The 14,027-nt window shown below is 38.7% G+C and overlaps 1 protein-coding gene across 6 annotated transcripts in view; it reads left to right on the top strand.

The window, feature by feature from the left end:
• The window catches only part of TTC28 (tetratricopeptide repeat domain 28), a 641,796-nt gene that overhangs the window by 273,443 nt on the left and 354,326 nt on the right, over positions 1 to 14,027 (top strand). Inside the window, exon 2 of one of the 6 annotated variants that reach the window (XM_045081531.1) lies at positions 2,089 to 2,169. The exons of the other annotated variants lie outside the window; for them this stretch is intronic. The gene's annotated coding sequence lies outside the window, so the exon portion shown is untranslated. The remainder of the gene's footprint in view (positions 1 to 2,088; positions 2,170 to 14,027) is intronic. 6 annotated transcript variants of the gene reach the window in all.

Below are 14,027 nucleotides of genomic sequence, written 5' to 3'. Positions count from 1 at the left end.
TCTTTTTTTTTTTTTTTAAAGATTTTATTTATTTATTTGTCAGAGAGCATACAAGCAGGGGGAGCAGCGGAGGGAGAAGCAGTGTCCCCATTGAGCAATATGCCCATGTGGGACTCAATCCCAGGATGCTAGGATTATGACCTGAGCTGAAGGCAGACACTTAACCAACTGAACCACTCAGGGGTCCCTAAATAAATAAATAAATTTTAGAAAAAAAGAAACTGAGGCTGACTGAAGGGAAAGCACATTCACAATTTTCATCCCTTATTTATGTTTAGATTTCTATTTTTTCTTCCCACACCTTTACTTTCCTTATCCCCCGCCACATTCATTCTCTCTCTTTCTGCCTCCCTCTCTCCCTTGCTTTTGTCCCGTTCCTCCCTCTTCTGCTGTCTTTCTGTCCTTGTCCCCTCTCTCCAGCTCTAGAGCATACAGGTGGGGCAACTAAAAGCACTTGAGGTTCTTTGTTCTTTCTATGACCATTTTAAGCAGTTACAGAATCCTTTTTGGTTCGAAATGGGGTGGGGGCAGGGGACACTGGTGTTCTGGCTTGCCAAGATTTATACTGTACCTTATATAACACCTATGTTTATGGAGCCATTTAGTCCTGGGGCAACTAGTGTCATCTTGAAGATGAGGTCTGAACTGGACTTTCAGGACATCCAGTCCAGTCTAGGCCCCTTTAAGATATTTGGGCTGTGTTCACAAATTCTGAGGAATGTGAGAGTCCAGGGATTAATTTTGAGGCTACCTGAGACTCAGGATATACTCAGGGATCCTGGACTGAAAGCCCTCTAGAGTATTAAAAGAGTCTTTTCCAAAACGAAATTCATGTGACCTGAATTTCCTTTGCACAGTCTGAAAGACTGTATTTTATAATAGGAAGTGCACTGAATGAAAGATGGGAAATTTGGTTCTCTACCACGACTTACTCGCTCTGTTCTGAGGTCATTGTTTCTCAGCTTTTCATGTTTGTGGCACATTTTCTAATAAGAGTTTTGGGGACATAATTGAAGGGAATAAAGCAAAAATAGCACTAAACAAGTTGACAACGATTCAGTAGAGTTAAAGTCAGAGCATCACAGTCTCTTACAGCCTGCGAAAGCATCCTTGGTGGGGATATTTTTATTTGGTCACTCTTACAGCACTGTTTTACTGCAAGAGCTGTTCACTGCCTGACTGAGCTTTCTCACATAATTATGATGCAATAGTATTTATGGTTTCATTAAATACACTCTTTGACACTGGCTTTGTGGTGCATTGCTCCTGTTGCCTCTTATTCATAGCACGTCTGTACTCTGAATTTGTGCTTTCATCTGCTATGAAATTTATGCTTTCATCCTCTTTTTTTTTTTTTTTTAAGATTTTTATTTACTTATTCAACAGAGAGAGATCACAAGTAGGTAGAGAGACAGGCAGAGAGAGGGGGGAAGCAGGTTTCCCGCCAAGCAGAGTGCTGGATGTGGGACTCGATCCCAGGACCCTGAGATCATGACCTGAGCTGAAGGCAGAGGCTTAACCCACTGAGCCAGCCAGGCACCCCTGCTTTCATCCTCTTAACAGACAGGTAGAGACACTGTCTTACCTACCTCAGGACTGATGTGAGGATCAGGGAGCTATAAAGGATGCAAAAGTTTTATAAGACTTTTCTAAGGTTCTGAAGGGCTGTAGAACTGTAGGGATTTTTTTTTCTTTAAAGATTTTATTTATTTATTTGATGGACAGAGATCACAAGTAGGCAGAGAGACAGGCAGAGAGAGGAGGAAGCAGGCTCCCTGCTGAGCAGAGGGCCCGATGTGGGGCTTGATCCCAGGACCCTGGGATCATGACCTGAACCGAAGGCAGAGGCTTAACCCACTGAGCCACCCAGGTGCCCCAACTGTGGGGATTTTTGTTAGACTTTTGTTTCTTCTTTCATCTCTTTGCCTTGCTAGACAGATGATTGGAACCAAGGACTGGGGTTTTTTCTTTACTTAGTCCTCAGTATGTGGCTTGATGTTTGGCCCATAAAAGTGAGTCAATAAATATTTATTAAATTGAAATGTAAAATAATTTTCATTCTTAATACTGGACTGGTTTGCCACACAGCCTGTGCAAAGCAGAATGAATGAGTAACACAGAGACCCAGCTGTGGCCTGGTAGATCTCATCCTGTGTGCAGAGGAACGAGGTGAGTAAGTGGCACTTTTGGTGGGTTTGGAGGTGGAACAGGACAAAGAGACAATCAGAGATTTAGGTTCCCTCTTTTGAGACGCATTCCTCCTACATGTAGTCAGCTGGATTCTCGCATTACTGCTGTGTACAAGTAGAGCACAGCATCTTGTTTAGTCTGGTTTGAAATGTTCTGAGTGGTTTTTATTATTATAGTATGTCTATTGGAGGCTCATCCACAGCCTTATAGATTTCATTTTCTTTAATTGGGATGGGGACGGAGAGAGAACAGCATTTACTTGGCATTCTTGCCTTTTAGAGCTGTAGGTTATTGATTCAGGGGCCTAGAATAGTAATGCTTGGAAGTAAAGGTTCCCTTGGGAGCACCAGTGTTAAAGGGCAAAGGGAAAATGATTAGAATTTAAATCTCCAGACTCCACTGAATTCGTGGCTTCATTAAAAAAGAGGGGGAGGAGGAAATGATCTGGGCCGGTGCTGTAGGCTTTGTTTAACACTTGCATCCACAAACTGATAACTCGGAATTACAGCCTTTACATGTTGAGCTATGTGGCCAAGTGTGAACAGCCAGGCAGTGGACACACTGCATTTACTGCAAGACAGCATTTTGGGCCTTGCTCAGTTAGGGCCAATCAATTCTAGAAAAATATCTCTTATTTTCTAAGGGAGAATGTAACCTTTGGCTTTGGCTTTCTTTGAATTAGTGAAATCTTTTCTGCTTGTTTGTGGAACATGTAATCACCAAATTACACACATACTTTGTTCTTTGATGTGTCACTTTTTAGAAATTCTACTTCCCCCAAATCAGGTTTCCTTTTTAGACTATTTATCTGATACCTTGTATTGCTGCTTTAAATGTTACATTCCCTAACTTGTCTATGAGCAGAGGAGAACAATGAGAAATAATGGGAAGAACATTAGACTATAATGACAAACAGGTTCTGCCACCAAACAGCTGTGTGACCTTGGACAAATCACTTAACCTGAGTATCAATTCCTTTGTGTTTAAAGTGGAAGATGGCTTCTGGGTTTCTTTGAACTTGGGAATTTTGTCATTCAATGACATATAGTCTTGTTAACCTTTCAACTTTCAGCTAGTCAGAAAAATAATGTCTTTCTCTCTCTTTCTTTCTTTCTTTCTTTCATGTATGTGTTCCTTATAGAAAGACCATGTAGTATTAGTGGTTAAGAGCTTGGGCTCTGAATCTAGGAGGTCTGGGATAGAATCCTTGCTCTGCAATTTACTAGTTGATATTTGATCCTGGTTAGTTCTTTAATCTCTTTATTTCAGTTTCCTCATCTATAAAATGGTGGTATTAATAATGTCTACTTCCGGGGTGCCTGGATGGCTCAGTGGGTTAAAGCCTCTGCCTTCGGCTCAGGTCATGATCCCAGCGTCCTGGGATTGAGCCCCGCATTGGGCTCTCTGCTCAGCAGGGAGTCTGCTTTCACCCCTCTCTCTCTCTGCCTGCCTCTCTGCCTACTTGTGATCTCTGTCTGTCAAATGAATAAATAAAATCTTTAAAAAATAATAATAATGTCTACTTCCCAATATCGGTAAGGACTAGATTAGGTTATACACTTCTTACAATGCCTGGTACTTTACAAGTGTGACAATTAATTGGCTGTTTTCCTAATGAATTTGCTTCCTAATGATTCTACTTCAATAAATATTTAATGCTGCATATATTTTCTTAGCACATCCCAACAGGTGGAAAAGGCTGCCAAAATTGTTTGGGGTTGCAAGGAAATGTCATGTTGGTATCTGAAATAGAGAACACTTTCTAAGAAGAACACAGAGAGTTAACTAAGTATGGTTGCTAAATTAACATATGTAATTCAGAAACCTACAAAAAATTCCTGTCAATGATATTTTCCTTGCTTGAATTTATTTCAGAAGCTGCTTTAAAATCTTTTTTTTTTCAGGCAGTAAAGAGAAGAATTGTGGTACTCAAGAATTAGCAGACCTGTAATTGTAGCATCGTGACCTTGGACCAGTCACTTCCACACAATAGGATTAAATTTTCTCATGTGAAAATGAGATGGCTGGGGTGCCTGAGTGGCTCAATGGGTTGGACCTCTGCCTTCAGCTCAGGTCATGATCCCGGACTTCCAGAATGGAGTCCCGCATCGGGCTCCCAGCTCCTTGGGGAGTCGGCTTCTCCCTCTGACCTTCTCCTCTCTCATGCTCTCTCTCACTCATTTTCTCTCAAATAAATAAATAAAATCTTTTTTTTTTTTTTTAAAGATTTTATTTATTTATTTGACAGAGATCACAAGTAAGCAGAGAAGCAGGCAGAGAGAGAGAGGAGGAAGCCGGCTCCTTGCTGAGCAGAGAGTCCGATGTGGGGCTCGATCCCAGGACCCTGGGATCATGTCCTGAGCCGAAGGCAGAGGCTTAACCCACTGAGCCACCCAGGCGCCCCAAATAAATAAAATCTTAAAAAAAAAAAAAGAAAAAAAGAAAAGAAAATGAGATGGCTGAAGTATCTGATCTTTTAAGTACCGTCAGGTTCATATTTTAGAATTTAAGACCTAAGGGCATAACTCAAAAGTGTTTTTGTTGTTGTTTTATTTTGGTCTATATTAGCCATAGTTGTGAATATTTTTCAAATTCTGAGAAATGTAAAATTTATCAGTACCTTTCCTGATTTTGCCTGCTTTGATGAAGGATGAGCCACAGTTCATATCCAAATGGTGATTAGGCCTTGAGTACATGGTATTTAAAAATGTTGCTTTTGTTTGAATATATTTTGTAATGTAAATAATTTGGTTCAGCTGCGTATGTCAGTGATGACATAGACCTGCAAGGACATGGGGGTTGTTTATACAAGGTTTATATAAATACACAATAACAATGAATATTGGGTTGTTGCTGTTTTACAAAGGAAAATGTTTTCTGGTACCATGACTGCCTCCCTGAAAAATAAAGGAGAAAGGAAGGGAGATTGATCAGCTTTATTAAGAAATATATATGTATGGTTGATATTTGTATATGTTGAAAACAAATTCTGTTGCTGTGTCCATGAAAATGTGCACACGCACGTCTCTAAACTGGGTTAAAGAAGCATTGTCAGACCTGACTGGGGATATAGTACACTGTATTTCTAATCTTTTTGAACTGGAACTCAAGTCTCTGCCTGGGGACTTGAAATTAAAAATTAAAGTGTGGAGGCTTTTGCTTAAAATGGTATGCTGGTTATTCATCTTGTTGACAATAAGTAGATCATTTAAGCTGGTTCACTAGGAGTCATAGTGATTGTTATATCTCCAGTGTGTTTTTGACTATTCTGAGGAGGAGAGAGACAAAATATCGAGCAACGGGGGACAATATAATATCCTGAAGGCTTCACTATTGAAATGCCGTGTGTTCTACATGCTATAGGTTTCATGAAAACAAAGCAAGAGACCACCCTCATTAAGGAGATTGGGCAGTAGTCCAAGCAGCTGTGAAAGTGAATAGAAAACAGCTCTTGTTTGTCTCGGCTTTTCCATTCATTTTGTCCAGAAGTTTAGTGTCACCAAGCACAGAGGTCACATTGGTTATTGGGGTATGAGACTCATACTGCGATATTGTTGCAGATGAGATCTTTTTATAACAGTAGGTTGAATCTTGTATCAGCTGAAGCTATTTTGGTAGTGATTTTGGTGTAAGGAATAAAAACCTTAGCAGGAAAGGACTTCTTATGTGGGGCTGAGGGGTTTTAGGAACCCCAGAATCTGGATTTTATATTTGAGATCATGGAAACAGTGGTAACATAAAATGTTTTTGGTTATTTTCAAAATGAAATGCAATACACTTTAAGTGTTATAATCAAGACACTGGGCTAGTGACTTTGGATAAAAAGGCATTTTACTAATACATGATATATCTACAGAATTGTACTAAAAAATAAGGCTTGTGGGAAAAAAAAATGAGGGTAAGTGTAGATGTCGCAGAACCTCTGCAACTTTGAACCATGGAACCAAACCCCAATAGTTTTACAGCCCAGGCAGGCAGCTCAATACATGTGGAAGTTACCACAGATATTAAACGTCCTAAAAAGAGAATTAAGAAAATGCCAGCTTGCAGAAATGTTAGATAATGCATTCGAAAGTGGAGCCCTGAGCCAGTGGGTTTGCCATTGAGGTGGGCACAGAAGGAAGTAAGACTTCCCCTGAGATGAGAACTAGAAATTATCCCTCTCTTAGCCTTGTGTACAGGCATTCTCTTTTCATTAAAATGGAGCAAAGGGCCATGTCTGTGTAACAGCCTAGCTGAAGCCATTTTACTTTTCCTTGTAAAGGTTATAATTCTTGTCTACTCTCCAGCTCCTCTTGCCTAAGAGAACAAAGAAAATCACATACGAATAAATGTTACTTCAGTATTCTATTGATATGAGCTAAGTGGTGCTTTAGAACCATGTGTTGTTGCAGAACAGACTATAAAAGAGCAAGAGATGCACTCTACCTATGTGAAACTGATCATCTAGTTGAGAATATGAGAAGTAAAGTTAAGTGATGGAAGGTCTAAAAATGGCTCCAGAAAATACTGCAAGAAATAACAAAGTGTAGTATACGATTATTAAATGATGAACATTATGGGTTACCAGAGGGGAGAAGGGGGGGGGGGAATAGGTGGAGGGGATTGAAGAATACAGGACACTGAGTAAGGTACAGAATTGTTCGATCACTGTATTGTACTCCTGAAACTAATATACCAGTGTGTATATTAACGATAGTGGAGTTAAAGTAAAAAACATAATAAAAAACAAGTAAATGCTTCTGAGGTGTTACATAATATTTAAGATTCTGTAGCTATTGGGTATTTATTGTTTTGTTTTGTTTTGTTTTTTTCCCTCCCACATATTTCCTTCCTTTCACTCCAAGGCATATTTTATTTTTTATTTATTTTTAAAGATGTATTTATCCATTTGAAAGAGAGAGTGTGCATATGTGGGGAGAGGGGTAGAGGGGGAAGGAGAAGGAGAGAATCTCCAGCAGACTCCCCACTGAGCCCAGAGACCAGCCCACAGTGCTCGATTCCAGGACCCTGGGATCATGACCTGACCCAAAATCCAGTCAGACAAGTCAGATGCTTAACTGACTGAGCCACCCAGAAGCCCCCACCCTGAGGCATATTTTGAAAAGCTCTCAATGGAGAGTACTTTATAGAATCATAGTATAGGAAGAATACTTCTGTTTGACTCAGTTCCCATTAAAGATAGGTATTTTAGGGATGGATCTTTAGCTTTCTTTTCTAGTGATGAGTAACTTGTGTCAACAGTTTTTTTCTGAATACCAAGTATTGCAGAGCACTGTGCTAATTGCTGAGTAAGATGTGGCCCCTGGGTGGGATTATGGACATTGGGGAGGGTATGTGCTTTGGTGAGTGCTGTGAAATATGTAAACCTGGTGATTCACAGACCTTTACCCCTGGGGATAAAAATATATGTTTATAAAAAATAAAAAATTATAAAAAAAAAAGAAAAAAAAAAGATGTGGCCCCTGGTCATCAAGAGGGAGAAAGAAAAGAGGCATAAACAGAGTAAAGTGGAAGTATAGGAGAGAGAGAGGGATAAATGCCAAGTGATAAAACTGTGCATGTTTTCTTGAAAAAAATGGAATTGGAGTGGGGTTTAGAAGGATTGCATGATTTTGGCAGACATACTGGAAGAGAAAAGTACTTTTGGCAGAGGTGGAGCAAAGAATACACATAGGAAAATGCTGAATGTGATCAGAACTAGTGAGTAGAGTTGTGGGTGGAGTAAAGTTTGTGTGGGGGCTCATTGATGGGGGTATTTTTAAAAGATGGAAAAGCGGATTGGAGCCAAACTGTGGAAGTCTTTAGATATCAGAACTCCAAAATTTGATTTATTCTATATGTATTGATAAGCCAGTCAAAGTTTCGAGCCAAGGAATACATGATCAGAGTTCAGAGAGGAAAGAAAGAAACCTGATGATAGTTGAGTGCCTACTATGTACTTTGCTGCTAACAACATTATATGCTTTATATTCTTGTTTATTCCTCATAATAGTCCTGAAAAGTAGGTATTATGAGTATGGTGGAATTATATAGGAACCCTTTCTACCTTTTGCTCTGTCTTGCTGTGGACCTAAAAATGTTTTAAAAAATAAGGTTAATAAAAGTTTTAAGAGTAGGTTTTATTCATGGCCCATTGTAGAATGGTTACAAGTGAAGAGACTGTAACCCTGAAACCATTGTTCAAGGTCACATAGCTGGTAATTGACTGCTCAAGGACGTCTATACCTATCTTATTTTTGAAGTCATCTTTCCACTTATGAAGTGCATTAGAGAAGAGTTTGGATTCAGGAATGTAAGCCTGTTGCAGAAGATACATGATGTGAAGCTGAACTAGCAGTGGTAATATAAACAGACTATAAAGAGGTGTTATGGATGGAGACTTGACAGAATTTAAGAGATTAATGGGATGAGGGTAATAAGGGAGGGGAATTATTGAAGATACCTGTTTAACCAAGAGAATGTCTTCATTTGGTCACCAAATATTTAATGCACATTTATCATATACCTGGAACTGATTTAGGCAATGGGGTTTCAGCCCTGAACAAAGCAAAGTCCATGCTTTCATGTGTTGGGGAGAGAGAGACAATATGTAAATATGTTGGGATAGATGCAGTTTTATCTGGGTGGAAGAGAGAGGCATTTCTGAAGAAGTGGTGTATAAATAGACACCTGGAGGAAGTATGGGAAAAAAGCTATGTCGTTCTTGGGGGAAAAAAAGACTAGTTCAGGCAGATGGATCACCCAGGGTAAAGGCCCATAGGAGGAAATATGCTTGAACTCACAGTATAGGAAGGAGAACAATTTGGCTAGACTGGAGAAACTGAAGGTCCTAATGGTAGAAGATAAGATCAAAGAGGTTGCTGAGGGGAGGGCAGATCATATAGGTTTTGAGGGCCATAGTAAGGACTTCAGATTTTATTGTAATGGGAAGACATCAGAGGGCTTTGAGCAAAATAGTAACATGGTCAGACTGATGCTCAGTCGAATCATTGTAGGTGCTGTATGGAGAATAGACTATACGGCACAAGGATCAGATCCATGAAACCAGCTGGGAGGCCACTGTTTCAACGTAGGCAAGAGAAAATGATGGCTTGGGCCAAGGTGGTGGCAGTAGAGTTGCGGAATTCATTTGGTTCTGGACATTTTTTTGAAAGTAGAACTGATTAGATTTGCTGAAGGATTTCATATGGGCCATGAGAGAAAGAATGGAACCAATTTATTTGATCTGAGCTACTGATAGAATGGAGTGAGCAATGGGAAGAATGTAGACAAAAGAGGTTTTAGGAGAAGGGAGTTGGAATTAAGTTGGAATTAAGAGTTCAGTTTTTGATGCCATTAGAGATCTAAGTGGAGATTTGAGTATACATTTGGAATCTAATGAAGTTATAAGTTTTAGAGTTGTAGATTATGAGTGGTCAGTTGCCCTGAAATCACAAACTGTGAATAGAGCTCAGTAAGGAAATGTGGACAGTATGGGATTAACATGTCACTACTGGGGACAAAGGAAAGTGTCTCAATGTCTTTGATTTTCATCAAAGAAAGTGCATAAATAAAGCTAGAGAAGATATCTGAGACCCAAATACTGGGGACTGGAATATTTAGAAAAGAGAATCAGAAACAGGGAAGGGAAACCAAGAATGAATGGCCACTGCATGAGTGACTACAGCTGTTCTTTCTGCATCCAATCTTTTGTCTAATGAACTTCCTAACTGGAAAGATGGGAGACTTGAGAAGAATGGAGAGAGAATGGAGTCAATTGAAGCCAAAAGAGAAAGATGTTTCAAGGGTGAGGAAATGATAGACTCTTGAGAGTTGATCAATGGATTTGACAGCATAGAGGTCATTGGTGGTCTTGCTTAGGGAAGTTTTGGTGGGGAAGGTTCAAGAAAATGGGAGATGAAGTACTGACCAAGAATAGATAACTTCCTGTGTCTTAAAGTTCTGTTATGAGGTGCATACACATTTATGATGATAATGTCTTTCTGATGAATTTGCCCTTTTGTAATTAGGAAGCATCCCTCTTTGGCTCTGTTTCTATTTTTTGTTTTAAACTCTACTTTGATATTAATAGACCATTTGCTGTAGCCACTTGAAGGCCTGTGTGGTCTAGTTCAGCTCTCATATTCATTTGACAATTAAGATTTTAAGTTAAAGGTATTTATTTTCACTGTGGGTGTGGTCCAGTGTTGTGCATTCTCGTTCTCCTGTTCATTTCCCCCTTCACTTGTTTCGGATAGCTGATGAACTTAGAAACAATTACCAAGGTCAGGTCCAGAGAAACCCTGTCAAAAATCAAATCTGATCTGTTACCTATACTTTCAAGATGACACAGGTAAATATCACGTTTTCTGTGCCTCACTTATGTCAGAAACATTGTTATAATTGCTACTATGATACCGTAGATTAGTATATTCACTTTTGTATCTTGAGGGAAAATGCAGAGAATTTACTTTAATTTGACATTTGGTTCGTTTGGATGATGGTTTGCTTTATTTCTTTTGATAGCTTGGATCATCCCAGCAGTCACGTTCCTTCATGACTACTGCATGCATCCCTTAATAAAGCTCATGTTGCTCGTTACAATAGAATAATTAAGTTCTATTGAGTCTGGGCTGCTTCCATAATGCTTACCTTTTAGGAAATTTGAATTTGGGTCTGGCTGTCTACTGTTGTCCATTTTATTCTTTAGCCAAATAATGAAGAGTAGGTACTTTCTCTTCCAGTGCCTCCTTCCAGTACACATCAGATACATCTCAGACTAGCGTGGAGATTGAAGGGATGCTTAGTTTTTAATCTAATCTATTGAGGTATCAGAGAAATATGTTTTGAAATATAAATAGAACATAATTTTTAAGGAAAAAATACTCTTTAAATCTTGCAGTTTTCTTTGGCAGAGGAACAGTATTAACATCTGGTTACCAAACTGTGGTACCCTTAAGAGAATTGGAGGTGATCCAATTTCCAATAAAATATTGGATTAAGTGACTTCACTTGAGTTTTATTATTTTTAAGTACATTTTTAAACCTCTGTTCTCCCTGTAATTTGCAGTTTGCATTTACTTGCAAGCAGTGATTTTAGTTTACATGATGAATCACTCTCTATACCAACATTTGTAGGATACCACAAAAAGTATCGTCAGAGTGAAAATGCCAGGTTACTAAAACGCTGCAGACAAGAAGGCACCATTTACTAATAAGGCAGCTCCATCCTTGAATCTTTGTGTTGGGAGGGAAGGAACTGATATCTCTGGGCACTGATTTTGTACCAGGAGAGTACATATTTTATCATATTTTAGGTTTACATATTTTATCTCTTTTAGGTTTGCAACAAGCCTTTAAAGTAGCCTCATTCATGCCTCACAACAATCTGCTGAATCAAGAAGGACAGATATTATAATTTCTGCTACACTAGTTTGAAATCTTAGAGAGAGGTTTGTGAGTTGCATAAGACCACATAGCCAGTCAGTGGTGGAGCTGGGACAAGACCCCAAATTCCTCATCTTTACTTTATTCCTTCCACTGGGTCTCCTGATACTTTCTTTCTTTCTATTTTTTTTCTTTCCTTTCCTTTTCTTTTCTTTCTTTCTTTTTTTTTTTTTTTTCTCTTTTTGGAGATTGTGGTGGTAAGAGCTATGAGAGACTTCAGTGGATCTTTTTTCTAGTTAGTTCAGCATTCTCACCTAACCATCTCTCTTCGAACAACTGCAAATCTAGTGCATGTATGTGCCTGATACCAAGGTAAATACTGTCCCACCCTGTAGGAGTTCAGAATAGGGTAGGTAAGGCAGGCATGAGGCAAATGCTTGCAGTGACATTTAAATGTTGGTTTCTGAGGGCCCAAAGAAGTTGTAATTCATGTAAACTTTCCCAATGACATAGTGGAAAAGTTAGGACTAGAGCACTCACCTGTAAAGATGGGGATAATAGCACATTCTTCTCAGGCTTGTTGTGAGAATTAAATGGATTATTAGAGAACCTACATAGAAAGTATTTAGTACAGTACCTGGCACAAAGTAGCTGATCAAGAAATTTAGCTTCAGTTTTATGCTTTTTTGAATCCATAAAACTGCCTCTCCAGATTGAAGTGGATAAGAGGGTTGAGAATTCTCTGTATTTATCTCATAGACAGAAACAGTAGAGAAAGAAACATGCTGTTTCTTATGGAAATTTAACCAACAAATTATTACTCTTTAGCAGAAGGGACTGATTATAAGTAATTGGATTTCATACAGCATAGAGAATTACACAAACCAGTCCTTTCAAGCATGTGCTTAATTCTGAGCTCCTCCTACATTTCTTACGTGCCTGGATCCCCACATTTGTTGGGTTAGTTTTGGGATTTGTTTTGCTGTCACAACTTTGGGAAGGGGACATTTTTTATTTTGATATATGTAGACAATGATTTTTATGCTGTTCCAGCAGTGTTCAATGCCTTTATTCTCCTGTATACTCCTATTTAAGACAAACAGACAACATAAAATTGCTTCTCTTCTCCAAGTTAGACCTCACTTTGGAGTTTATTCATATGTATTAACAGGGGAACTTTTTTTTTTTTTTTAAAGATTCTATTTATTTGACAGACAGAGATCACAAGTAGGCAGAGAGGCAGACAGAGAGAGAGGAGGAAGCAGGCTCCCCTCAGAGCAGAGAGCCCGGCGCGGGGCTCGATCCCAGGACGCTGGGATCGTGACCTGAGCCGAAGGCAGAGGCTTTAACCCACTGAGCCACCCAGGTGCCCCAACAGGGGAACTTTTAACTCTTCTCAGAAGTGGTATGCAAACAATGCTTTCTTCTTTAAAAGAAAAAAAAAAACAACTTTTTATTTTGAAATAATTTTGGTCTTACAGAACAGTTGCAAAAACAGAACAGAGAGTTTCTATATACTCTTCACATAACTTTCTGTAATGTTAACATTTTGATTAGGCATAGTATAATTATCAAAACTAACAACTTAACATAGGTACAAAATTATTAAATAAACTACAGCCCATGCAATACCAGTTTTCCACTAATGTCCATGTCCTGCTCTAGGATACAATCCAAGATACCACATTGCACTTGACTGTCTTACCTTAAGCTTCCTCTACTATGTGGGCTGTCTTCCTTGTCTTGGTCAGTCTTTAACTTTTTTTTTTTTTTTTTTTTTGGTAGTATAGTTTTGCTAATGATGAATTTTTTTTCAGTTTTAAAAATCTTTTTATTTTACTTATTTTTAATCATGATGAAATACACATAACACAAAATTTGCCATTGTAACCATTTTTCAGTGTCCAATTCTGTAGAGTTAAGTGCATTCACATTTTCCTGCAACCAATCTCCAGAACTCTTTTTGTCTTGCAAAACTAAAACTGTATACCCATTAAACAATAGCTCCTCATTCCTGCCTCCCCCATTCCTTGCCAATCACCATTCTACTTTCTGTCTCTATGAATATGACTACTCTAGGTATCTTATATGAATAGAATCACGCCATATTTCTCTTCTCTTAGCAAAATGTCCTCAAGGTTCATCTTTGTCGTAGCCTGTCCCATGTATGTGTGTATCAGAGTTTCCTTTCTAAGGTAGAATAGTATTCCATTGTACAAATGGATTTACTGCATTTTGTTTATCCATTCATCTGTCAGTAGAAACTTGGGTTGCTTCCACCTTTTGGCTATTGTGAATAATGCTGCTGTGAACCTTATTGTGCAAATGTCTGAGTACCTGCTTTCAAGGATTTGGGGGTATATACCCGGATGTCAAATTGCTGGGTCATATGGTAATTCTATTTTAATTTTTTGAGGAATTGCCATACCGTTTTCCATGTTAGCTTTTATATATCTGAAAATATCTTT

The sequence above is a fragment of the Mustela putorius genome, unplaced genomic scaffold, assembly GCF_011764305.1.
Source record: "Mustela putorius furo isolate JIRA1106 unplaced genomic scaffold, ASM1176430v1.1 tig00000578_pilon_pilon_pilon, whole genome shotgun sequence".
NCBI classification, from domain to species: Eukaryota; Metazoa; Chordata; class Mammalia; order Carnivora; family Mustelidae; genus Mustela; species Mustela putorius.
Note: the sequence above shows the minus strand (reverse complement) of the source record. Positions and strands in the feature narration are given on the sequence as shown.